At 48.8% G+C, this 25,609-nt stretch overlaps 1 long non-coding RNA gene across 5 annotated transcripts in view; it reads right to left on the bottom strand.

Annotated features, from left to right (window-relative positions):
- Positions 1-344: 344 nt before the first annotated feature.
- Positions 345-25,609, bottom strand: part of LOC132243314 (uncharacterized) — a 61,708-nt gene continuing 36,443 nt past the window's right edge. For 2 of the 5 annotated variants that reach the window (XR_009463543.1, XR_009463544.1), the window contains 4 exons: positions 24,830-24,992; positions 12,763-12,909; positions 2,975-6,269; positions 345-918 (listed from right to left, as the gene is read on the bottom strand). This is a non-coding gene — a long non-coding RNA (uncharacterized LOC132243314). The remainder of the gene's footprint in view (positions 919-2,974; positions 6,270-12,762; positions 12,910-24,829; positions 24,993-25,609) is intronic. The other 3 variants (XR_009463548.1, XR_009463547.1, XR_009463545.1) reach the window with 3 other exon arrangements.

Here is a 25,609-nt window from a genome sequence, read left to right as displayed (position 1 = left end):
AGAGTGGCCCAAATACTCAAGACTAGTTGAACATTGTTATATACTCCAAAGGGGGCATGCCCCAGATTGGGCTGAGAGGCAGCAGTGGGAAAAGATCACGCTAGAGAGCTGTTTCGACTGATGGTGATTGCTAACAGAATGAAAAAAATGGGTAAATCAATCCAAACCCTCTCTGCTTCACCTGGCAGCATCACCAAAGGAATCAGCACAGCAGGAGCTGGCGCTGCCTCATGGACCCAGGGTTCCCCCAGGGGCAGAGTTGCCCTGCACCTCTGCTGCCTAAAGTCTGCCTCGGTTCCACAACCTATTCCCAGGTAAAGACTGAATAAAGTATTTAGAGATCACATGGTTAAACAGGAGGATTTATTATATTTGCAACCAAGGCATCTTCTGTGTATAATACATTGTGGCTTCCACCTCCTCACATTTTAGCTTCCAGTACCAGAGTCCTGACCAGGACCAAAGTCAATTTTTAACTTCTTTCTCATTATTTTCATTAGGACCCTCTTAGAGAAGAATTCGTAAAGACTTTCTGAGAACAAGGCAATCGTGAAGCAGAAGCAGCTTCCAGGTGCATTGCTCAGGGTGCAATACCTTGAGACAGCGTCCCTCAGTGGGACAGACTAACACTCACTTCAGGACATGAAGTGCAAAAGGATGAAAGACATGGAAGGAGGAAATTCCCCGTAGGAGTCAATCCTGCTGAATGGCTTTCTCCTGATCCAGGACGTGCTGCAGTCTAGCGACGAATCGCACAGAGCTTATATGGATGGGGTTTCATTGTGGACCCAAAAACGATACCCATGTTGACTTCCGTCACTCCCTCCGGCAGGGTGAATGTGAATGCCCGCAGCAGGTGGGTTAAAAAGAGGAAGAGCTCCATCCTTGCCAGTAGCTCCCCCACACACACCCGGTGCCCTGGAGAGGGAAGGAGTGCTGCATTAAATACCCAAGGATTTCTGGAGCCACTTCCCACCTTCTAACCTGCATGGCTTTTTCATAGGCATCTTTGCTCAACTTGACATTTTCTCTCAGGACTGACTGATCAACACAGAAGTGCAAGTCCTCCTGCACTTCTCCATGCACTTCTCCCATCTGTGGTTACAGGAGGTAGACACAGCACGTGATAGGAACTGCTCAGTATGATTTCAGGCCACACTTTTCAGTCTCTAGGAGTTGCTGATGCTATGAATATCAGATACTCTCTTATTCTAACCTGTCTCCTCATGAGACTCTTAAGGAAACTCTGGGTTCTGCCTCTGTTTCCATTTCACCCCTGTGCTGGCTTGTTCTTCTGCTTTGACACATTGAAATCCAAGGTTCACATGCATGTGCATCCTGCTTATTAATGCTTTCCCAATATGTGATAGGGAACATAAAGATATGTACTGTGCTATTTGTTAAGCAACTCACTCAGGTGTTGCAGCAGGGACTTGGCTATTTTGCATGCATACAAGAGGACATAAGAGCAATCTCCAAGTAAAATGTATTCAGTTTGATTGGAAGAACCTGGGAAATTGCAATTCAGAATGACCACAACAGGTCCAAATGTCTTTTGCACTACAAATTCCTGCTTGAAATGTCTAGTTTATCTTGTCCATCATGTGCAGATGTTGATGCACTTAGTGCTTATCACTACCTTATCTAAATCTGGATTTATTTTCAAGGGTGTGGCAAAAATAAGTTGCGTCTCTCTAGGACTCTCACCCACTCCCACCCACATCAATTTAGAAACAGAGGAAGGATGTACATTTTCAATCTGAACAGCTGAAACCTGTGAAATAATAGGCAACTGAAAACTGAGCAATGGGGCCCTCCTTACCTACATACTTTGCTCCTGCATCGCCACTGAGTATGTAAGAAGAGAACCTACCAGCAAACCCTGTATTTATCATTTCTCATCATGACACTTCGTTCCAGTTGCTTAAAATTTACAACAAACTTTACCACCCGGATGAAGCTTTCTGTGCCAGATGTTTTGGCAGGGGCCAGAGATGTGCTGTCACCAACCTCACACAAATTCCTCCCAACACAGCCAGGTTAATAATTTCTGAAAATCACAATTCACCCAAGTTTCTATCTGCACTGGCTGCAGTCAGTTCTGGGGCTGCGACTGTTCCTCCAGTTCTCCTTCCCATCAGCCAGGGGATGTTTTGCCCCCAGAACTCAGCATCTGGGCTTTTCTCTATACCGTGTAAGAAGGTCTCCAGGAGGATGGGACTGAGCACTCCTTGCTCACCTCACTCCACTGACATGCTCCAGAGCTGGAAGTTTTCCCTTGAGGCTCTTGTGGACTCACCCCCAGCACCTGCTCTTCACCACAAACCCTGCAGAGATGAAGGGTTCAGGAACTGGCACTGGGGACAACTCCAGAGCAGCCTCATCAGTGAATTTCCAGCTCTGGCATGAGTCAGTAGACTGAAATGAGCAGGGCATGCTCAGCTCCATCCTGCCTGAGTCCTACTACTGATGGGGTGTAGAGAAGTCCCATCTCTCCTGCACTGTTAGTGCTCCTGCAGCTGGCCCTTAAGTAGCATTAAAGGGAAAGGGGGAAACCCTGACCAGGGGAAATCTGAGCTCACTGAACAGGAGAACAGGAGCACAAGAGGAGCAGGGTAGCGGGAAGGAAAAGGGCAGGAGCCAGAGGGAGGGAACAGAACAGGAGGTTCAGAACCAGGCTGGAACCGCCCTCTCCTAAAATGGGACGGGAATCTGGGATCCCTGGTTTTCAACTCACCTTTTCATCAGATGACTGTGAAACCACTAGCAGTTGCATGTGGCTGGTCCACGGGGAGGACCACAGCCACCGAGGTCTCTACTATGGATCTTAAGGTCCTGACCCTCCTGGTGAGCCATGATGGGGTTAACATGTGCCCCATATAACACTTCTGCACTTTTCCCCCTCAAGTATCTTAAACCTAGGAAATTACCCACAAGAACTATACTCACAGGGTGTTACATCTGAATGTTTTACCTGTGGACAACGGCAAGAAGGCTTCTTGGCTCACAAAGTTTCCATCCTTGTCCAGGAAGTGGTTCGGGTTGAACTCTTCAGGTGTCTCCCATTGCCCAGGGTCCGAAAGAACAGAGTCGATATTTGCTAAAATAAAGGTGTTCGGCAAAGAAACAGCTGTTGCTTCAGTTGTGTTTCACCGGTTCAGTCCATCAGATTAATCAGTGAAGGCAGAAATGGAGAGCAGTCAGTTATAATTTACTGCACCGTAGAGACCTTCACACGCAGAGCTCACTGAAATTCTTTACTAAAATATTTTTTACACTAAATGAGACCTTGCTTTGAAACTACAATTTAAAAAAAAACTTTTTCTATTTTTTCAGGGGTTTGGGGGGTTTTTTTTGCAAAATTGGAAAATCTGGCGCTTCATGTTTTGACTGCCCCCCCTCCTCCCGCCCCCGTGCTTTTTTCCCCTGCGTATTTCTTTTTGCTATGGATGCTGGATTCTTTGTTGCTGGATGCAACAAAATGAATAAGGTCTAGGGGTTTATTCTGTTCACTCTTTTAATTCTGGTTTTTAACTTTTACTGCTTTTAAAAATTCTCCAACTTCTGAAAACTTCTATGAGACTGGAGTTAAAGAGTTTCCTTTTCCTCTTTTGCTTTTCTCTATCTTTGGTCAAGTCAAAAATGTTTGAACGTTACAGACTAGCAAAATAAGTACATGAACAAACAAGGCTGTATGGAAAACAAAAAATAAACTATTTCCGTGCGTTGTGTACGATACCACAATTCACCAGAAAAACAAAAAAGGTGGAAAATGAGAAACCAAAAATTCTAATTTTTTCAAAGGAAATTCTTTCTTTTCTTAAGAAAGAAAAAAAGAGAAGTCATTTTGGACAAAAATGGCATGACAATAACTTTTAAATGTCACATCTCACAGTGATCTTTTTCCCCTTTCTGACCAGCTCTAGTGACAGGATGAGAAACACGGCTCACTAGGAGCAGATCAGAACATACTGGGGATTAATGTGCGTGTTTTCTACAGTCATTTCCAAACCTCCCATTGGCACAGACCAAAATTCAGAACTGTTCACATTTAAGACACAGAGGTCATTTATAATATTGGGTGGAGACAGAAGTTACATTTTTCACGTGATCGGCCCCCTGAAAGCGTTCTAGTGTCATGCCGTGACACAAGTGCACAGTTGCAGAGCTCTTTTAAAGTGGCCAAGAGTGCAACTAATTAACCCTCATCAAATGAGGTATCAGATGAAGGCGCTCCACTTTAGAGCACCTTAGGGTACTTGCATTCCCTAGGGTTAATTTGTCATGCGACTGGGGCTAGGCTGATGCAGCCCAGCCCCACCCCTGGGGCTGTCAGCAGGAAGGGAGGGAGGAGAGGGAGTGAGGTGCTGGCTGGGGTTTGCTTGGCCTGGGCTGGAGGGGGTGGGGGGCTGGGAGCCCTCCCTGCCTCATGCCCCCACCCAGCTCCTCCTCTCCTCCAGCTCCAGCCAGGCAAACCCCAGCTGGCAGCTCTCTCTGCCTCCCCGCTCCCTTATTGCAGACAGCCATGGGGGTGGGAACCGGGGGTGGGGCTGGGGGAAAGGGGCAGCTCCTTAGGTTCCTACAGGCAGGCTTGATTCCCTTTCTCCCCCCCTCCGCCGACACAACAAGAAAATGTCTGTGGGTGGGGGAGGGGTGAAGGGGGATCTAACTCATTGCACTTTATGTAAAGTGCAATGAGTTAGAGCAGAGGCCTGCACATCTGTAAGTGCCCACTGTGCCACAGGGACAATAGCTCTTGTTGGGCTCTGTCAACATTTGTAAGATACAAACATTCAGGTCCTCAAGTAACAAAGTATTTCAGTGCATCCTTATTCAGAAAAAACACGTTTACACATGTTTAATCCTAAACATGTGCCCAAGGGATATAACAATCAGATCACTATCAAGGGGTATTAATACAAGCTGTTACAATGCAAACAATATATCTGCATGATGCTGTCACAATACAAATGCAGCAAAAACACTCCCAATTTCTACACTACTTCATTCCAGGTCAGTGTTAGGGTGATCTGGCCAACTTCTATGGCTAGAGGCTCGTGCAGAGGTAACCTTCTGATCCATACGCTGTGCACTTCTAAGAGACAGCTACCCCACCCCTTTTAAAGCAGCTAAAATGTATGCATGGCCACATCCTAAGACCCACTGGTTTAAACTCAGCTTCAGTATTTTTATGTTTTGTATGCTTTGAAGTAGTTCAGTGCTTTCTTCTGAATATGGATGCTTCCCTGAATCAGCACCGCTGGGAGAAACTCAAAAAATTAATGTAAGAAATACATCATAGTACACTTGGGAGAGAGGCAAGAGGAGCATATCCAAGCAGCTCACGGCCCTGTATCTTTGGGACTGAAAACCCCAGCAGATCTGTGTCCTTCACACTTGCCCTGGGAATTTAAATTAAGACAATTCTACTGTAACGCAGGATCTCCTGAATCACAGCATTTGTGTAGGGCAGTTTCTTGCAGTCTTCATAGCAGATTACATGGAAGGGACCCAGCACAGCATCCAGCTCCTGCTGGACTTTTTCTGAGGAGAAATGTTCAACATTAAATATACCTGCACCTGTATATTTATCACTCATCCTTTTCAGTTCCCTTTCATTTATTATAGTGATAAGAATAAAATATGAACATGCACAAACAAAATCCTTATTGTTAAGTAAAGAAAGTATAGAAGTATATAAAAGTAAAGAAAAAGATAAGACTATATTCCACCTCCCATGCAAAGGTATACTTATAATTTGAGGTTTTACTAATGTGTAGGTTACAAGTTCAGATAATGTCTTTATATAGACACAAGCAGGATGGTGAAGACTTCCTACCTCCCCAGTCCCCATCAGGCAGGGCTGAGTTGAGATCACACCATTTTGTGGGTTTCTATTTGGAGCTTGGGAGAGAACTGGGAATACAACAGTAACTGCTTATTAAGAGATTAATTTAATATTACACTTAAGAAATGTGCTCCACCCCAGTGTAGTTGTCACATATGACCCTCTGGTTTTTGGGTTTTTTTTAATTATTACTACTACTACATTTCATAGAGAAGACTTTGGAATCATTTGTAAAAAAGTAAATGTCTTCTCAGCTGTATTGTGGTTAGTTAGCCTGTACGTGAAATGAAATACATTTTTATTAAGAGATTACTTGATTAACACCATCAGGAATTCCTCGCTCCAGCAGGACACAGTGTGATGACACAGTCAACGCCTGGACTGCAAGAGTTGCATTTCAGCACTGGAAAACCTTGATTGCCTAAACATATTTTGATGGCATAAGCACATTATCTAAAACCTACTGCAACATAACAAAGACTTATTATCCCATAATGCTTTATTTATTTAACAATCAACTGATGATTAAAAAGCAACTGTGGCTTTAGTAACTAATCTCTGTAGTGACCGTAATTATGGTACATTAGGTATATAGCAAGAGTGTCAAACTCCTCCAGCCCCATGGGGACAGTCTGTGCAACACCCACAGTACTGGGTGCATCCCAAGCATTGCACACAGCATACACCAGTCCCAGGGCTTGCTGTGCACAGGGCATGTGCTTCCCATGGCATTCAGGCTGGACCCGGTGCTGAAGGCAGAACAGGGGGTTACTCCAGCGTGCGGTCTGCAGCCTGCACTCAGGAAAGCCCTGGCTCCAGCCGGCACTCCCTGGGCTGCGCACACCCCATACCAGCCTAGCGTGCCACTGCACAACGAGCCCAGGAGCCAACATATGCATGCAGTGCCCTGCTAGACTACCCCTGTGTGCTGGCTCTGGCATGGACTGATTCACACCAGCCCAGAAGCAGCAGGACACCACATGCAATACATGGCCTGGACCACCTGCCTATGCCACATGCAGCCCAGCACATGGGGTTGGTCCAGTGACCCATGGACCAGAACACATGGTTCCACAGGCCAGATCCTGTTCACTCCTATCCAGTTTATTGTCTGCTGTGACCCCAAGGTCCTTTTCTGCAGAGCTGCTGTTTAGCCAGTTGGTCCCCAGCCTGGACCAGTGCATGGGATTCTTCTGTCTTAAGTGCAGGACTTTGCACTTATCCTTGTTAAACCTCAGGAGATTTCTTTTGGCCCAATCCTCCAATTTTTCAAGGCCTCTCTGAATCCTAGCCCTACCCTCCAGCATATCTACAAGGCCTGTGTGAAGCAGCAAGTATTTGCTTCGGATTCAGATTTGGCCGATTTGGTAGGATAGTGATTTGATTCGGTGATTCGAATCACTGTCCCGATTTGATTCAGCCAATTCAGATCTGAAGATTCAGGGCTGATTAAGAGATTCAGCCATATACTAAACAGGCAGGAGTCCTCACCATGCTGAACACAGCTGCCTCCAGCTGGTAAGTCTGTTGTGGTGGGTGGAGGGGGGAGGGAAGGGGCATGGAGGTGCAGATCAACACCCCCACAGCGAGGAGGGATTGAGGCTGGGACAAGATGCACAGCCTGGGCGGCGGGGTGCGGGACTCAGGGAGGGGGGCCCCTGCCACTGTGCACCGGCATGCACCACCAGTCTGGGAAGGCATGGGTGCAGGCATGTGCCCCCAGATCTATGCGGGGCGGGCTGGGCCAGGCTGCACTTTGGACAGGCAACAGAAGGTGCCAGGAGCAGGAGCTATGCCCTCCTGCCGCTCGCCCAGCCTCCCCACACCTCCCAAGCAAGTCGCGGCTTTGCACCGGCTGGACGAGCGGCAGCAGGGCACGGAGGTGAGCGCGTGCACCCAGATCAGAGAGAGGCCAGCAGCAGGGGCTATGGGGAATTTTAAGGTGGCTGCAGCCCGCCCTAGCGCCTGCTCCACTGCACTCTGCGGGGCGGGAGGAGCCAGGGCTGTGCTCCAGGTTGTGGCTGGGGCTAGCTGCCCAGAGCACAACCCTGGCTCCACCTGCTCCGTGGAGTGCAACCTGGTGGCAGGTGGCTGGGGCTAGTCTCCCAGAGCACAGCTGGCCCAGCCCACCCCACACAGATCCAGGGACACACGCCCACTCCCATGCCCTCCTGGACCGGTGGCTCACAGTGGCAGGACCCCACTTCGAGTCCCATACCCCACTACCCCAGGTGGGCAGCTTGTCTCAGCCCCAGTCCCAATCCCTCCCTCACTGTGGGGGCATTGATCTGTCCCACCCCTTCCTTCCCCCCTCCACCCACCACAACAGACTTACCAGCTGGAGGCAGCTGTGTCCAGCAGGGTGAGGACTGCTGCCTGTTTACGCTACAGCCGAATCTTCAAATTGGTGCCGAGTCTTTTCCAAATTAATTTGGAGGCTTCTGATTCGATTCAGAGCTTTTAATTGGTCTCCTGATTTGATTCGGATTCAGAGATTCAGCCACCACATTGGGCTGAATCTCCTCCGAATCGAATCAGGTACCAAAACTCCGCACAGTCCTAATATCTACTACTCCCCCCAGCTTCATGTCATCCAAAATCTTGCTGAGGGCCCGCTCCATCCATTCTTCCAGATCATTAACGAAGATATTGAATAAAACCAGCTCAGGACCTACTCTTGGGGCACTCCACTTGATACCCGCTACCAATTAGACCTTGAGCTATTGATCACTACCCACTGATCCCAGCAATCCAGCCAGCTTTCTATCCACCTTACAGTCCATGCATCCAACCCATACATCCTTAGCTTGCTTGCAAGAATGGTGTAGGAGACCATATCAAAAGCCTTGCTAAAGTCAAGATATATCACGTTCACTGCTTTTCCTGCATCCATAGAGACAGTTTTCTCATCATAGAAGGCAATCAGGTTGGTCAGGCATGACTTGCCCCTGGTGAATCCATGCTGACTCTTCCTAATCACTTCCTTCTCCTCCAAGTGCTCAGAAATGGATTCTTTGAGGACCTGCTCCATGATTTTTCCAGGGACTGAGGTGAGGCTGTCTGGTCTGTAGTTCCCTGGATACTCTTTCTTCCTTTTCTTAAAGACGGGCACTATATATTTGTCCTTTTCCAATCATCCTGGAACTCCTCCGATTGTCTTGAGTTTTCAAAGATAATGGCCAGCAGCTCTGTAATCACATCAGCCAACTCCCTCAGCACCCTCGGATGCATTGCATCCAGCGCCATGGACGTGTACACATCCAGCTTTTCTAAAAGTTGTTCTTTCACCACTGAGGGCTGCTCACCCCCTCCCCAGACTGTGCTGCTCAGTGCAGTAGTCTGGGAGCTGACCTTACCTGTGAAGAACAAGGTAAAAAAAGGCATCAAGTACTTCTGCCTTTTCCTCATCATCTGTTATTAGATTGCCTCCCCATTCAGTAAGGTACTCCACTTGCCCTGACCTTCCTCCTGTTGCTGAGATACTTGTAGAAACCCTTCTCATTACCCTTCACATCCCTTGCTCGCTTTTCCCTCCCCGATTTCATCCTTGCATGCCGGAGCAATATTTTTATGCTCCTCCCTAGTCACTGGTCCAAGCTTCCGCTTCTCGTCAGCTTCTTTTTTGTTTTTGAGCTTACTGAAGAGTTCTCTGCTAATCCAAGCTGGTTGCCTGCCATATTTGCTATTCTACCTGCACATGGGGATGGTTTGTTCCTGTGCCCTCAGTAAGGTTTCTTTAAAGTACAGCCAGCAATCCTGGACTCCTTTCCCACTCCGACTGGCCTCCCAGGGGATCCTGTACATCAGTTCCCTGAAGGACTTGAAGTCTGCTTTTGAGAAGGCTAAGGTCCATACTCTGCTGCTCTTCTTTCTTCCTTTTGTCGGGATCCTAAGCTCAATCATCTCATGGTCACTGCTGCCCAAGTTCCCATTCACTACTACATCCCCCACCAATTCTTCCCTGTTTGTGAGCAGCAGATCAAGAGCATGGCCCCTAGTTGGTCCCTCCAACACTTGTACCAGGAAGTTTTCTCCAACGCTCTCCAAAAACTTCCTAGATTGCCTGCACACTGCTGTGCTGCTCTCCCAGCTGATGTCAGGATGATCGAAGTCCCCCATAAGAACCAGGGCCTGGGAGTGTGAACTTCTGCTAATTGAAGAAAGCCTCATCTACCTCATCTACCTGGTCTGGTGGTCTGTACCGGACCACCCACCACAACATCATCCTTGTTGCTCTCCCCATTACCTTAACCCAGAGATGTTCAACGGGCCTATCTCCAGTTTCATACTGAAGCTCTGAGCAATCATACAGCTCTTTCACATAAAGTGCAACTCCTTGTCCTCTTCTCCCCTGCCTGTCCTTCCTGAACAGTTTGTACCCATCTGTGACGGCGCTCCAGTCACGCGAGCTCCCACCAAGTCTCTTACTCCAGTCACGTCATAGCTCTGTGACTGTGCAAGGACTTCCAGTTCTTCCTGCATGTTTCCCAGGCTCCGTGTGTTAATGTGCAGGCACCTCAGGTAACTAGCCAATTTCCCTGTTTTCTTGGGAGGGATGAGGAGACCTCCCTTGTTGTCCCTTCCTCCTTGTGCTTCCTCCAAGTCCCCTGCTTCCCCACTTACCTCAGGGCTTTGGTCTCCATCCCCTGACATCCACACGATCCTTGAAGCACATAGGATGTCCACTCCCATGCAAAGGAAAGGTAGCAAAGGGGCTGGGAAGCCCTCTTGGCTAAACAGACAAATCATGGTCCTCTTAAGAAAGAAGAAAGAGATATATAGACAATGGAAACTAGGGACAGCCCCCAAGGAGGATTATGTAGCAATGTTCCACACTTGTAGGGATCAGATTAGAAAAGCTAAGGTGGCAACTGAACTAAAATTAGCAATGGGAATCAAGGACAACATGAAGTCCTTCCTTAAATATGTAGGGAACAGGAGAAAAACAAATGGGAGTGTGGGGCCATTGCTCAACAACTCAGGACAGCTGGTTACCAGCACTCGAGAAAAACTGAGCGCTGGTAGCCCAAATGACTACCTTGCTTTGGTCTTTCACTGGGCCAAGGGGAAAATCGCACCATTTAGGGTACAGAATGAGTGGGGTTCAAAGGACCGCCTTCCTACTACTGCCGTAGAACTGGTGTGTGATCAATTAAAGAAATTGGACATATATAAGTCAGCAGAACCAGGTGAACTCCATCCAACAGTGCGGAAGGAGCTGGCCCTCGTCATCGCCAAACCCCTGGAGAATCTCTTCCAAAACTCGTGGTGCTCTGGGGAGGTCCTTGAGGACTGGAAGAGAGCTAATGTTGTGCCCATCTTCAAGAAAGCGATCAAAACGCTGACTTGCATCCATAGATGCTTCTCAAGCAAATCCCGGGACGTCATTCCCCCCTTGTACTCGGCCTTGGTGAGGCTGCAGCTGGAGTACTGCATCCAGTTTTGGGCTCCACAATTCAAAAAGCATGTGGAGAAGCTTGAGAGAGTGCAGAGAAGAGCCACGCGCATGATCAGAGATCAGGGAAGCACACCCTACGATGACAGGCTGAGAGCCCTGGGGCTCTTTAGCCTGGAAAAGCGCAGGCTCAGGGGTGATCTGGTGGCCACCTACAAGTTTATCAGGGGTGACCACCAGTATCTGGGGGAACGTTTGTTCACCAGAGCGCCCCAAGGGATGACGAGGACGAATGGTCACAAACTACTACAAGATCGTTTCAGGCTGGACATAAGGAAGAATTTCTTTACTGTCCGAGCCCCCAAGGTCTGGAACAGCCTGCCACCGGGGGTGGTTCAAGCGCCTACATTGAACACCTTCAAGACAAAACTGGATGCTTATCTTGCTGGGATCCTATGACCCCAGCTGACTTCCTGCCCTTGGGCGGGGGGCTGGACTCGATGATCTTCCGAGGTCCCTTCCAGCCCTAATGTCTATGAAATCTATGAAAGAAGGGGAGGAGAGAGGACCCAGGCAACTATAGGCCAATTAGCCTAACTTCTATCCCAGGGAAAATCTGGAAAAATTCATTAAGGAGTCTATGTGCAATAGGGTTGCAGAAGGTAGGATTTTGAACAACAGCCAGCATGGCTTCGTCATGGGCAGGTCTTATCTTATTAACCTCATCTCCTTTTATGACCAGATGACTCGTCACCTGTATAAGAGAGAGGAGGGTGACATTATATACCTTGACTCACAAAAAGCTTTCAATCTGGTATCCCACGAGGTTCTCATGAGAAAATTGGAAGGCTGTGAGTTTAACTGCAAGGCTGTCAGGTGGATAGGAAGCTGGCTATGAGGTAGGACCCAGAGAGTGCTAATGAACGGATCTGTGTCATCTTGGCAAGAAGCGGCCAGTGGTGTCCCACAGAGATTAGTGCTTGGTCCAGTGCTATTCAACATCTTCATCAATGATTTGGCTGTGGGGGTGAAGAGCTCACTGGCCAAGTTCACAGACGACACTAAGTTATGGGGGAGTGTGGTCACGCTTGAAGATAGGCTACAGATACAGGCAGTCCTGGACAGACTAGCAAGCTGGGCGGATCGGAACCAGATGAAGTTCAACATCGAGAAATGTAAAGTGCTGCATCTGGGGACAAACAATTCCCTGCACACCTTCAGGCTTGGCAATGCCAACCTGACCAGCACCACGAATGAAAGGGGCCTGGGGGTAATAACAGACCACAGTATGAACGTGAGCCAGTCGTACAACACTGTAGCCAGTAGGACTAACGATACCCTGGCATGCATCAATTGATACATCTCCAGCAAAACCAAAGAAATGATTCTTCCACTCTGCTCGGTATTGGTGAGACTGCAACTGGAGTACTGTGTCCAGTTCTGCTCTCACTGGCCCACAGCCTGGTTCACATGGGGGGGAACGTGACAGGAGTCAAAAAACACCTTGGCAGGGACGAACCTTTCATGCTGTCCAAGTGCTCCATCACGTGGCAAGCCTCCTCCTGTATTCGGTGCTCCTTCCCCGTTCCCAGTTTCTGCAGGATCATGATTTATGAATCAAAAAAGTCTCTACGGCTTCCAGGCTCGACCATTGAGAACATAATACCTGTGGCCATGAAGAACAACGTGCATGTCACACTAATATCTCTGCAAGGCTAAATCCTGCACACAACAAGGGTTACAACAACTATATCTTTTTCTGTCATAAGGAATTAGTCCACAAAGGACAGGCTGCATTGAATTTACTTAACTTCAATCTTCCTTTGATACAGAGAAGACAGGGGCAGAAATCACACCAGAGAAATCCCCCATTAAGGAGGTTTTCTCTCTTTAAAGCAGGGGTCTAAAACCTCCGGGCAGTTGGGGTTACTCACCACCAGTACCTGGATTTCTGCCCATGCTGCCCCACCAGACTGGTGTGTCTGATCATGGGGCTGCTCAATCTCCTTGGGCAGGAGCTGGTAGTCACAGGGAGCACAGCCCCCCGGGCACCCGACTTGCTACAGATCACAAGTACAAAGCAGAGGGGCAACTAGCACTTTTGGTGCCCTGGGCAGAGATGTTGTCAAGTATTGCAGAGCAGGGGTGCCAAGTGCCAGCGGATGCTGCTGGTGCCCTGCTCTGCAGGATGCAAGTTCCCATCCAAGGGGCGAGGAAGGCTGCGCTGAGCAGCCGGGGGAAGTTTGCGTGGGGAGTTCTCAAAGCTGATCACGAGTCGCGGCGCTGGGCTCCTGCAGGAGGAGCTCTCGGCACACGGAGGCACCTCCATTGCTGTGAGCTGCAGAGCTGGACTGGCAGGTTCAGGGCTGGGCGAGCTCCACCCCAGAGCCAGCAGCAACCCCCTTGCTGCCTCCTGCGCTGTGACCCCTCTGCACCCGGGGGTCAGGGCAAGGGGGCAAGTCCCAGGGCAGCAGGAGACAGGGGAGGAGGTAAGTTGTAAACAAGCTGCTGGGGTTCCAAACACAGCACAATCCCCAGGGCAGCAGAATAAATCATTAAAACAAAATGGATTATATCAAGCTACTGGGGCAAATATTTGTAAGTATATTCATTTTAAACATGACCTTCGTTGTAATTATTGGATGACTTGTATATTTATGTAGTTCGTGGATATTACACAAAGAAAGGGGAGTGTGTTTAAAGTATTTTAAATGTTTTGAGAACAGGACAAATGATTTTTTAAATTAATCCTCAAATTTAATTATTTAAATTCTTTAAATCAGTATAATTACTGAACTCATTTAGGGTGTTGTTACACATTTACTTAAATATGTTAGGGGCCCTTAAAGCAGGAGTGTCCACACAGTAGGGCAGTAAACCCGTGCTAAGGACCCTCTGAGTGGCTTGGAGATGATGCTCTTCTGCCAAGGATGATCTCTAACTGATTTTGGGCCCCTGCTCCCCTCCCCGGCTCCCTCCCTGCCCCTCAGGACTCCCCTCCCTCCTCTCCCCCCACTCCCTAGTGCCCCCTCTGCCCCTACCAGCCTGGGTTGAGTCCTGTTCCCTAGATGGGGCCAGCACCACCCCTCCGCGCACTCCCCACACCCCACTCACTACCCCCCACCCTCGGCAGCTTCCGGCTTACCTGTGGCTGCCAGCACTGTTTCAGGGGAGCAAGCAGGGAAGGGGACCCCACCTGCTACCACTCTGTGCAGTAGCGGTAGCAGCTCAGCAAGCAGGTTCCCTTGCCCTGCTTGCTCCCCCAGGGCAGCACTTGCAGCCACAGGTGAGGCAGAGGACGTGGCAGGGGGAAGAAGAGGGCAAGAGTAAGCCCCAAGAAGCAGGGAGGGACCCCAGGGATGGTGGGGGGACAGTGGCAGGCTACTTGGGAAGGTGAGGAGGGCTGAACAGGGAGGCCAGGGGACAGGGGTAGGCCCAATCTGGGCACCGGGGACCTGATGAGATCCTACCAGCTCCTAGCTGCCCACAATCAAGGCCACTTACCCAGCTTCTGAGAGCAAGCCAGCTGGGCAGGCAAGGGGCCAGCTTGGCTCCTAACCATGCCCCCACTCCCCAGCCCTCTAACGGCAGGTCAGAGCAGTGCAGGTTACAGGGGGGTATTAACCCTTAACGTGCGACTGCTCAAAGCACATGCTAACTTTAATGCCCATTCATATTAGGAAGTGCTAATTGTAAGGTGCAGCTATGCCCTTAGAGAAAACTTTGCTTGGGTTAGGGTTTTCCTATCAGTTAGCTAAAATACTGGGGGGAAGAGGGGAGCGAGACAGCAGCAGGAAATGTGTGGAAGGTCCCTCTTTTTGAGAAAGGGAAGGTAAGTGGAGTCAGCAACTTGAACTAGAAGGACCTCCTGGATCCTGCAGTCTACTCCTGTGCTATCACAGGCATAAAGAGACCTTTCTGTTCCTGAGATGATTATAGTTCTCACTTCTGTGTTTTAAGCTGGTAAGGAGAAGCATGCATTAAAAGACAGACTTTCCAATCTGAAACTCCCTTGTATGTGCACGGACACACACACATGCACACAAAGAAGAGAGAAATAGTAGTTAAAAGAAACACTAAAATGCATATTTTTTTCTTTTAAAGCAAAACGATCAGTCATGATCTGAGAGGCAAATCTCATGATCTTATGGGGTCTGATTTATCTTTACCCATTTCTTCAGGTAGGCAATACTGAAAATGTGGAGGAGCATGAAGGGGGAAAAATGCGATAGGGAAGGAGAAAAAGATACCGATGATGGGGGAGGCAGATGAAGTAGGCCAGAATGGCAGCTCCCCATGATCCTGGGGACAAGAGAGGGTAAGTGGAGCTCTCAAACAGAAGCTACGGTCAAGCTGTATACTTGTGGTAGCAGGAGAACACAGTTGTAGATTTATACGGGAAGAAAGAGGATCTGGGAAACTCCAGACCAGTCAGCCTCACCTCAGTCCCTAGAAAACTCACGGAGCAGATCCTCAAGGAATCCGTTTCTAAGCACTTGGAGGAGAAAAACGTGATTAGGAACCGTCAGCATGGATTCACCGGGGCAAGTCCTGCCTGACCAGTAGAGGTGCACTGATACATTGGTGCCATATTGGATTGGATCAGCGCCGATAAAAGGAAAATTAACATCATTGGTGTGGCAGAATACCATCTCTGTCTCTCCCCAGACTCTGCTGCCTGACAATTTGGTTACCATGGTCGCTGCAGAGGGCACACACCCCTGCCCCATCGGCTTCAGGTAACCCTGAGGTGTAAACTGAGCTGGATACATTCCTGAGGGAGGGGGGAAACCTGCTCCCTCTGCCTACGTGATTGGCATCACACACCTGGGTGGGGGCTTAAACTCCCCATTGTTCTAAGCACTGCCAACGTGACTGGGAGGGGCTAAAGAACTTGCCAGTCTACCAGTGATGCATTTCAAACTGGTTGGCTGGCAGCCAAAAGTAGTTGGCCTTCATTGGATGAGGTAAATGAGGTCATAAGGTCTATATAAGTTAAGGACTGCCCAGGAGATGGGGGCAGCAGCCACGATGAGACCCCTCAGAGAAGCTGGACCATCTGAAACTCTCTCTCTTGAAAGTGGTGTTCAATGAACTGCTTGCCTCCAGAGGGAATCTCCACCTGCCTCTAGATGATACTTGTGAGTAAGCTACCTGAAATCTAACTAAATATATAGCTTGCAGTAACACAGGTGCGCAATCAAAGGCTACCATGCCACTGTTTGCTCTAAGGGATTTTTCTGATATTGTTCTACCCTGTACCCTAGTCCAAACCTACTCCTTGTAACCAATAAAGTTCTCCTTAGTACCTAGCATGGGAGACTCGTTGGGAGAGGGTCTAGATTAATGCCTTGGGGTCCTCTTGGTTTGGCTGACTAAGGGAAACCACTATTTGTACTTCAGACTGAGGGAAGCACCCCAAGTTCTTGTAGTGGGTCAAGTGCTCTCAAAGACTACTAGGCCTGTATTTCCCAGAGGACACAGGTCCAAGATCAGTCCAGACTCTGGGTGGTGGCAGCGTTACCCCCAGGCTTGCGGGTGTGCTCCAGGAAGGGGGTCTGCCAGATGTGAGGTGCCACTAGGGAGGTACTTGGAGCCTGGAAGGTGGTCGGGTGTAGTGAGGCAGGTGGCTCAACACAGGAGCACCCCCTACTGGCCTGCCACAATTGGCTGTTGGCTTTTTTTTACCAGTATAGCTGATAATGTACCAATAAATATCATATACCTTCTGGCCAGGGCCCCCAGACACCGCATGCATGCACGCAGCTGCAGCGTACAGGTGGTCAGGACTGCAGCCAGGCCGTGTGGAGAGCAGCGCCCTGCAGCTAAGTCTGTGGAGGAGAAGGGGTGTCAGGGGGCAGATCGAGGCCCCCATGGTGAGGGAGGGAATGGGGCAGAGGCAGGGGCAGGGCAGTGGATGGGATCCTGGGGCCAGGGCAGGGAGCTTGTCCAGAGGATCAGCATCCCAGTGCTTAAAAATGACGGCAGGAGTGCTTGAACTGGAGCTCACTGAATGAGTTTTAGTTCAAGTGCCACCTCCACCATTTTTAAGCACTGGTATGCTTTTAACTGGAACAGCTGAGCAGGGGGAGGGTGGAGACGGGCTGGTCTCTGTGGGCTTTGTCCTGGGAGACACATGCTTCCTGCACCGCATCCCCTGCCCGTCCAGCAGTGGGAGGCACAACTTACCGCTGCCACTGCACCCAGACAGGCAGGGGACGTGGTGTGGCCAGCACGTGGCTCCCGGTACAAAGACAGCAGGGCAAAGAGCCCTAGCCCGCAGCGGGCAGCCTGGCTGGGCAGCAGCCCTGCAGGAAAGGACCTGGGGGTGACAGTGGGCAGTAAGCTAAGTATGAGCCAGCAGTGTGCCCTTGTTGTCAAGAAGGCTAACAGCATCTTAGGCTGCATTGGTAGGAGCGTTGCCAGCAGATGGAGGGAAGGGATTCTTCCCCTCTATTCAGCACTGGTGGGGCCACATCTGGAGTCCTGCGTCCAGTTTTGGGTCCCCCACTACAAAAAGTACGTGGACAGACTGGAGAGAATCCAGCAGAGGAAAACAAAAATGGTTGGGGTCTGGGGCACATCACTTGCGAGGAGAGGCTGAGGGAGCTGCGTTTATTAAGTCTAGAGAAGAGAAGACTGAGGGGGGATTTAACAGCAGCCTTCGACTACCTGGAGGGTGGATCCAAAGATTGTAAGGCCAGAAGGGACCTCGCAAGATCATCGGGGCCAGCCCCCTGCACCAAGCAGGACAGACAACTGGTGTCAGGTGGCCCCGGCGAAGTGACTATCCAGTATCCTCTTAAAGATTTCCAGGGTAGGCGATTACACCACCTCTGGAGGGAATTCATTCCACAGTCTGAGCACCCGAATTGTGTAGAAGTTCCTTCTACTGTTAAGCCTGAAATGGTCTTCCAGGAGTTTGTGGTCATTACTCTTGGTTTTCCCCAAGGGTGCCCTGGTGAACAGTTGTTCACCGAGCCCTTGATGTACGCCTCTGAAGTAGCGGTAAATTGTTACCAAGTCCCCTCTTAGCTCTCTCTTTTTTAGGCTGAAAAGACCCAAGTCTCTCAGCCTTTTCCCATATGCCTTGCTGTGCAAGTCTATGATCATACAGGCGGCTCTTCTCTGGACTCGCTCATGCTTTTCCACATCCTTGTTGAAGTGCGACACCCAGAACTGGATGCAGTACTAGCTGTGGTCTCACCGGTGCTGGGTACAATGGAAGAATCATTTCCTTGGTTTTGTTTGAGATGCGCCGGTTGATGCATGCCAGAGTAGTGTTTGTCCTGCTAGCTACAGCATCGCACTGATGAATCATTCATATTATGGTCTATTATTACCCCTAGGTCCCTTCCAATTGTGGTCCTAGTCAGTTTGGCGTCACTGAGCCTATAAGTATGTTGGGGATTGTTCATCCCCAGATGCAGCACTTTACACTTCTCAATGTTGAACTTCATCTGGTTCCGATCCGCCCAGCCTACTAGCCTGTCTAGGTCTGCCTGTATCTGTAGCCTATCTTCAAGCATGCCCACACTTCCCCATAACTTGGTGTCATCCGTGAACTTGGCCAGTGAGCTCTTCACCCCCACATCCAAACCATTGATAAAGACGTTGAAAAGCACTGGCACAAGCACAAACCCCTGAGGGACACCACTGGCCACTTCTCACCAGGATGACACAGATCCGTTCATTAGCACTCTCTGGGTCCTACCTCGCAGTCAGCTTCCTACCTACCTACCTGTCTCACAGTTAAGCCTGCAATCTTCCAATTTTCCCATGAGAACATCATAGGATACCAGATCAAAGGCCTTTGGAAGTCAAGGTATAAAATGTCAACTTCCTCTCTTTTATCCAGGTGGCAAGTTACCTAGTTGTAGAAAGAGAGATTGGTAAGATGAGACCTGCCTGCAAGGAAGTTGTGCTGGCTGTCATTCAAAATCCTATCTTCTGCAAGCTTATCGCAGATAGATTCCTCAATGACCTTTTCTAGCATTTTCCCTGGGATGTTAGGCTAATTGGCCTATAGTTGCCCAGATCCTCTTTCTTCCCCTTCTTGAAGATGGGCACAACATTGGCCGTCTTCCAGTCTTCAGCGACCTCCCCCAAGCACCACACATTTTGGAAAAGTTTTGCCAGAGGTCCCGCAATGACTTCAGCTAGCTCCCTCAGCACTTGAATGAAGTTCATCCAGTCCTGCTGACTTATAAATATCTAACTTCTTTAACTGATCATGCACCAACTTAACGTCAACAGTAGGAAGGCGGTCATTCCCACCATGCCCATTCTGAACCCTATCTAGCATGATTTTCCCCTTAGTGTGGTGAAATACCAAGGCAAAGTAGTCATTCAGGAGTTCAGTTTTCTCCTGCGTGTTGGTAACCAGCTGCCCTGAGTTGTTAAGCAATGGCTCTACGCTTCCATGTGTTTTCCTCCTGCTCCCTACATACCTAAAGAAGGACTTCTTATTGTCCTTGATTTCTGTTGCTAGTTTAAATTCAATTGCCGCCTTAGCCTTTCTAATCTTCTCCCTCCCTCCAAGCGTGGGCCGTTGTTGTAGAGTTCTCCTCGGGGACTGTCCCAAGCTTCCACTGTTTGTATGCCTCTTTCTTCTTTTTCAAGAGGACCATGATATCCCTACTAAACCAAGAGGTCTTCTCAGCCCTTCTGCTACCTTTCCTCTGCATGGGAATGGACTTCTTTTGTGCTTTGAGGATTGTGTCCTTGAATAACAACCACTCTTCATGCGTTCCTTTTACCTTCGGTCTCTGGTCCCACAGCGCTTCCCCTACTATTGCCCTGAGCTTGTTGAAACTTGCTTTTTTAAAGTCCAAAACTTCAAACCTGATAGCTGATTTGCCTGCTTTGTGATGGACAGTGAACATGATGGTCTCATAGTCGCTGCCGCCCAGGCTACCCTCTATACTCAAGTTGCTCAGCAGATGGTCTCCCTTGGCCAAGACAAAGTCTAGGGTAACCTCTGGTTGGCCCGTGCACTTCCTGAGTCAGGTTAGAGCTCTTCAATACAGGTCAGAAAGCAACACAATGGATCCGACTTAGCCGAGTGTTCCTCCTAAGTGACGTCTGGGTAATTGAAGTTGCTAGCGATGACCATGTCCTGTGTACACGCAGCCTCTGCCAGGTCTCCAAAGAACTCCAAATCGAGCACCTCCCCCTGGTTTGGTGGTCTGTAGTATATATCTACAGTTAGGTCTCTCTCACCATGCCCCACCTCCCCGGTAGTTTGACCCAGAGGGTTTCAAGCTGCTTTTCTTTGGAGCCGATGTCAGCCTCCAAGGAGGTGTACTGCTCCCTCACACAGAGAGCTACACTTCCACCTTTCTTCCCTACTCGGTCCCTTCTGTGCAGGGTGTAGCCCTCTATGGCTACGTTCCAATCATGTCAGGAGTCCCAACAAGCCTCCATGATCCCTACTAGATTGTAATGACCACTGGAGAGTAGGAGAGCTAGCTCCTCCTGCTTGTTCCCCATGCTCCTGGCACTAGTGTACAGGCACCTCAATCCTCCAGCTGAGACCCTCGATTTCCTATCACGCTGAGGGAGAACCATTCCCTCAATTCTTGCAAGAGTGGTTCTCCTACTATCCCCAACTTCAGAGCTTTCTTGTGTGCCAGTCCCTGGGCATGCTCCAGTCAGCATTTCCCCATCCCCCAGTGATCTTAGAGGATGAAGCTGGACTGTTCTCAGTGATGACAGAGCAGATGACAGAGCAAGGAGCAATGGGCTCAAGTTGCAGCAAGGGAAGATTGGGTTAGATATTAGGAAAAAAACTCTCTCACTAGGAGGGTGGTGAAGCCCTGGAACAGGTTACCCAGAGAGGTGGTAGAATCTCCATCCTTGGAGGTTTTTAAGACCCAGCTAGGCTAAGCCTTGGCTGGGATGCTGTAGTTGGGGCTGCTCCTGTTTTGAGCAGGGGGTTGCACTAGATGACCTCCTAAGGTTCCTTCCAACCCTCATTTTCTATGATTCTATGGTTTGCCTGGGCATGAAAAGTGAAATACTGAAAATTTTCATGGAAGAAGTTCAAAAAAATTGAAAATATATCTAAAAATGTTGAAACTAATGTCTTGATCATTTCAGTTGCAGTGAAAATGTTACTACCATTGTCCCATCCAAAAAAAAAAAATCAATCAAAACTGACATTTTCTTGTTAAAAACTTCTATTCTGAGACAATCCCAAATTTGCTTGGAATGTTTTATTCTTTTCGACAAACTAAACATTTAGACTATTTTGAACCCTTGGTGTCAGCAATACTAGAGAGGTACTGAGCTCTATGCAGGCTGCAAGTATTATAAGCCTGCTGCGGAAGGAGAAGGTTCAATATTTAGGGATAGTGCCAGTGGAAGAGAAAAGGGGATTCAAGACTGGGTGGAAGGAGACCAAGCTATCAAAGGTATTTTTTAAGCAAAGAGAAAGGAATACTTAGATGTGGCAGCATCTGGTGGAGAGGGTTTTCTGAACAAGACAGGATATGAATGTTAAAGTGTGAGCAAATGAAGACAAGACTATTGTGCATTGATACTGATACCACATCTGTAATATGAAGGAACCACCCAGGGACAGTGGGGTCCTAAACACCCATGTTCACAAACTATATTGAGCAAAGGCGGCCTGCCTGGATACAAATGCTGCAGCTCTGGCAGAGGTCTGGTGGCCTCTGAACCCTACAGCACAGGAAGGGCCAGGCACTTCAATTCTTTAAGGAGACATTGCCCCATTTCTATACACTACAGAGATCAAGAGGAAGGACTGAATGAACTGGAGAGAGAAGGGATGGTGCTGGAGGAAAAACAGATGGCTCCAGAAGAAGGGGCATTCTGATGTCAGGGGGTGCTGTGTGCTGGGGGGTAAAAAAAAGGTAACAAGGGAGAGATTCACCTCGCCCAGCCCTTGGCTGTAAGGCAGCCAGTGTTTTCTTCTGAAACAGGGAGGGCAGAGGCCACAACATTTCCTTTCCATTTCCCCACCAAGCAGCCTCATCCCATCTCAAAACCATCTCCCGGATGGCAGGGAGACAGGAGAGTGTGTGTCTGGGGCAAAAGGAAGTTTCAAGCCTTGCAGCCGACCCACCACACAATTCTTTAGGGCATCGCAACCGCTTCCTGCACCCATCGACACACCACCTTGTGATGTGGCCTATCAAACACTTCAAACATTTTTCCTTAGGGTTTTTCTTCCCACTCCTCCTGAGTTCCAGTTCTCACTCCTTTGTCCTGCCAAGCCAACTGCTCAGTCGCAGTAGCTCTCTTAATAACTAATAGGCCTGTGCGAAGCTTCGGTCCCTGATTCGATTCGGTGGAGATTTGGCCTGATTTGGTGGTTGAATCTCTGAATCTGAATCAAATCAGAGGACCCTTTAATCTCTCCCAATCAGTTTGGAGCCCTCCAAATCGATTCAGAGAGATTCAGCGATTTAGATATAGACACAGGTTTAAATGTTTTTTCTACATACCTCTAGGTAGCAGGTGGCTTGAGATTGTTGCAGTGCTGGGGCAGATGCAGCGTCCCACAGAAGCATGGAGGGATCCCCAGCGTGCTCAGCCGCAGACCTGGAAGTGGACCAGAAGCACTTCTGGGTACACTGGGGAATGTGCTGGGGGGCCCCCATGCCCTCCTGGCTCAGTGACTGGTGAGTCCTGGGTCTGGAAGGGGCACCCAGGGGAGCACCCAATCACTGGGCTGGGGGGGGGGTGCAGGGGGCGCCCCAACACACTCCCCGGCAGATGCAGAAGTGGACCAGAAATACTTCCAGTCCACTTCCAGGTTTGCTGCCAAGCATGTGGGGGAGGCCCCTGTGCTGCTGTGGGACGCTCTACGTGCCCCAGCATCACAGTGCTCACCTCGAGGTATGAAGAAAAAACTTTTAAAGCTGTGCCTGTGTCCGAATCACTGATTCTCCGAATCAGCATCGAATCGTCAAATTTGGATTTGGCCAAATCGAATTGGGGACAGTAATCCAAATCAACAGATCAAATCACTGTCCCTGATTCGGTCCAAATCCAAATTGAATAGGGCCTGTTTCGCACACCCCTAATAACTAACATCTGGCTTGACTGTGCGTGGGGTGGAGCCTGCAAAAAAACATACAAAGAGCTTATGAAAATCTTTACTAGCATTGGTCCCATGTTCACTAAAATATTGCAGAGTTTAACACTGTCATATTGAATGAAATAGTTTGAATGTTTGTAATAGTTACCCATTAGCCAGTTTAGGAAGACAAGATTTATCTTCTTATCTAGGCCATTGTTTTGGTCTACGTGCGGAAGGTTCTGACTTTGCTCAAAGTCTTAACTCTTGAATTTTATCTTTAGAGGCTTTAACAAAGAGAACCTAAAAATGACCCTTAAGCAAATATCCCAAATTCCGAGAGATCAAACCCTAGGGCCTTTTGACAAGATTGGAAATAAAAAATCAATTCAGTGATATGGAAATTCCCCAAAGTAATTAGAATAGTCAAGAAAGAAACTGATTACCAAGCAAAAGAATCTGTTGAGAAAGATCCGAGCCCAAATTTAGGAGTAGTGACAGGTTTGGGTAGGAGGGGCCCAGGACGGCAACTCACTCAATAAAAACTGTAACCTACTGTCCCAATTTGGAGGTAACCTCACTTGCAGAACAACGAAGGAAGAATCGCAAGTGTAGCCTGGATCAGACTGATCACCTGAACCACCCCCTCTGTGAACACGAATCTCTTAGTTCACGCTGAAGCTGCAGAGCACCCGAAAGGGACTGAAGGAAGGGGACTTAGTCCTATCACTGCTGAGGCCAGCCCATTGAACCGTACTGCTGAGGCAAGCCCATTGAACCGTACTACTGAGGCCAACCCATTAAATTGTACTACTGAGGAATGAAACCATATTTAGGTGTTTGGCTTCTCAGAATTCTAGGATTGTAAGTATATTATGAAAATAATAGTATTGATTCAAATTTAACTTTTAGTTGTAATTGTAGTTGTTTTTGTAATACTAATTCTTATAGCATTGTTTGGGAAGGAAGTGCATTCGGAGCATTGTTTCTGACACATATAATTATTGTGTTCTTAATGTTTGTGGTATTTCTTCAAGCTAAGCAGTGTTATATGCGTAGCAAAGAATTTTAAAATAAAATTGTGTTGTATGAATTAAGTGTGCAATCATTGTGAAATCGTGCAATCAGCTAAATACTCCCCCAGCCAGTGCATCAAATGAATCAGTAAGTTGTGTGGGATCTTCTCTATTCCATAACCCACTAGAGACAAACACTACAATTCTTAACTAGGGTGCCAGTGTGCCTTGGGGTGCCACAAGCTCCTTTGAAGGGTGCTGCAGATAGTGTGAGGAGATAAGCACCTTGCACCCACTGCCTGGCCCGTCTGCAGAGAAGGAAGCACCATAGAAAAGAAATTTGGTGATGAAATGGGGTGCCGCTTAATCCACAGAAGTTATGGAGAGGCCTTGAGTCTAGAAAGGTTGAGAACCACTGTTTTTAAAACTTTCAACTAGTTCAGCTGACAGGGCTGGAAAGCAGGGAAACAGCAAAGGCAATTTCAACCATTCCACATATTTCGTATGTAACAAAACGTTACCCTTTCCATTTGTGAACCTATTGAAGGCAGCACTTCTTGGCCATGCAGAAATATCTTCTGCGTGGGTGGTCAGACCATCCTTCACTGCCTAGAATCCATGCAGCACGACCACAGGGACATGTGCCAGCCACAAAGTGAAGATGTTGCCATGAATTTTTGCCATCTGTAGAAAAGACCAGTGCCAGAAAAGGCCAAGTGAAAACCATTGCACCACACAACCAAATGCTGAACCTGCTTCCTCCCCAGGGCAGGATGTCTCAGGGGTTGAGTCTGTCCACAGATGCATCTCGAGCAGGTCCAAGGAGGTGATCCTCGCCCTCTATGCGACACTGGTCAGGCCACAGCTGGAGTACTGCGTCCAGGTCTGGGCGCCGCACTTCAGGAGGGATGTGGACAATGTGGAGGGGGTCCAGAGGAGGGCCAGCCGCATGGTCAGGGGGCAGCAAGGCAGGTCCTACGAGGAGAGGCGATGGGACCTGGACCTGTTCAGCCTCCACAAGAGAAGGCTGAGAGGGGATCTGGTGGCCGTCTATAAACTGGCCGAGGGGGACCAGGAGGCTATGGGAGAGTCCCTGTTCTCCCGAGCACTACTGGGAGTAACAAGGAATAACAGCCATAAGTTGACTGAGAGTACATTTAGGCTGGATATCAGGAGGCGCTACTTCACAGTCAGAGCGGCTAGGAGCTGGAACCAACTTGCAAGGGAAGTGGTGCTGGGGGTCTTCGAAAGGAGACTAGACAACTACCTAGCCGGGGTCATTTGACCCCAGCATCCTTTCC

Source organism: Alligator mississippiensis, chromosome 7 (genome assembly GCF_030867095.1).
Source record: "Alligator mississippiensis isolate rAllMis1 chromosome 7, rAllMis1, whole genome shotgun sequence".
Taxonomy (NCBI): domain Eukaryota; kingdom Metazoa; phylum Chordata; order Crocodylia; family Alligatoridae; genus Alligator; species Alligator mississippiensis.
Note: the sequence above shows the minus strand (reverse complement) of the source record. Positions and strands in the feature narration are given on the sequence as shown.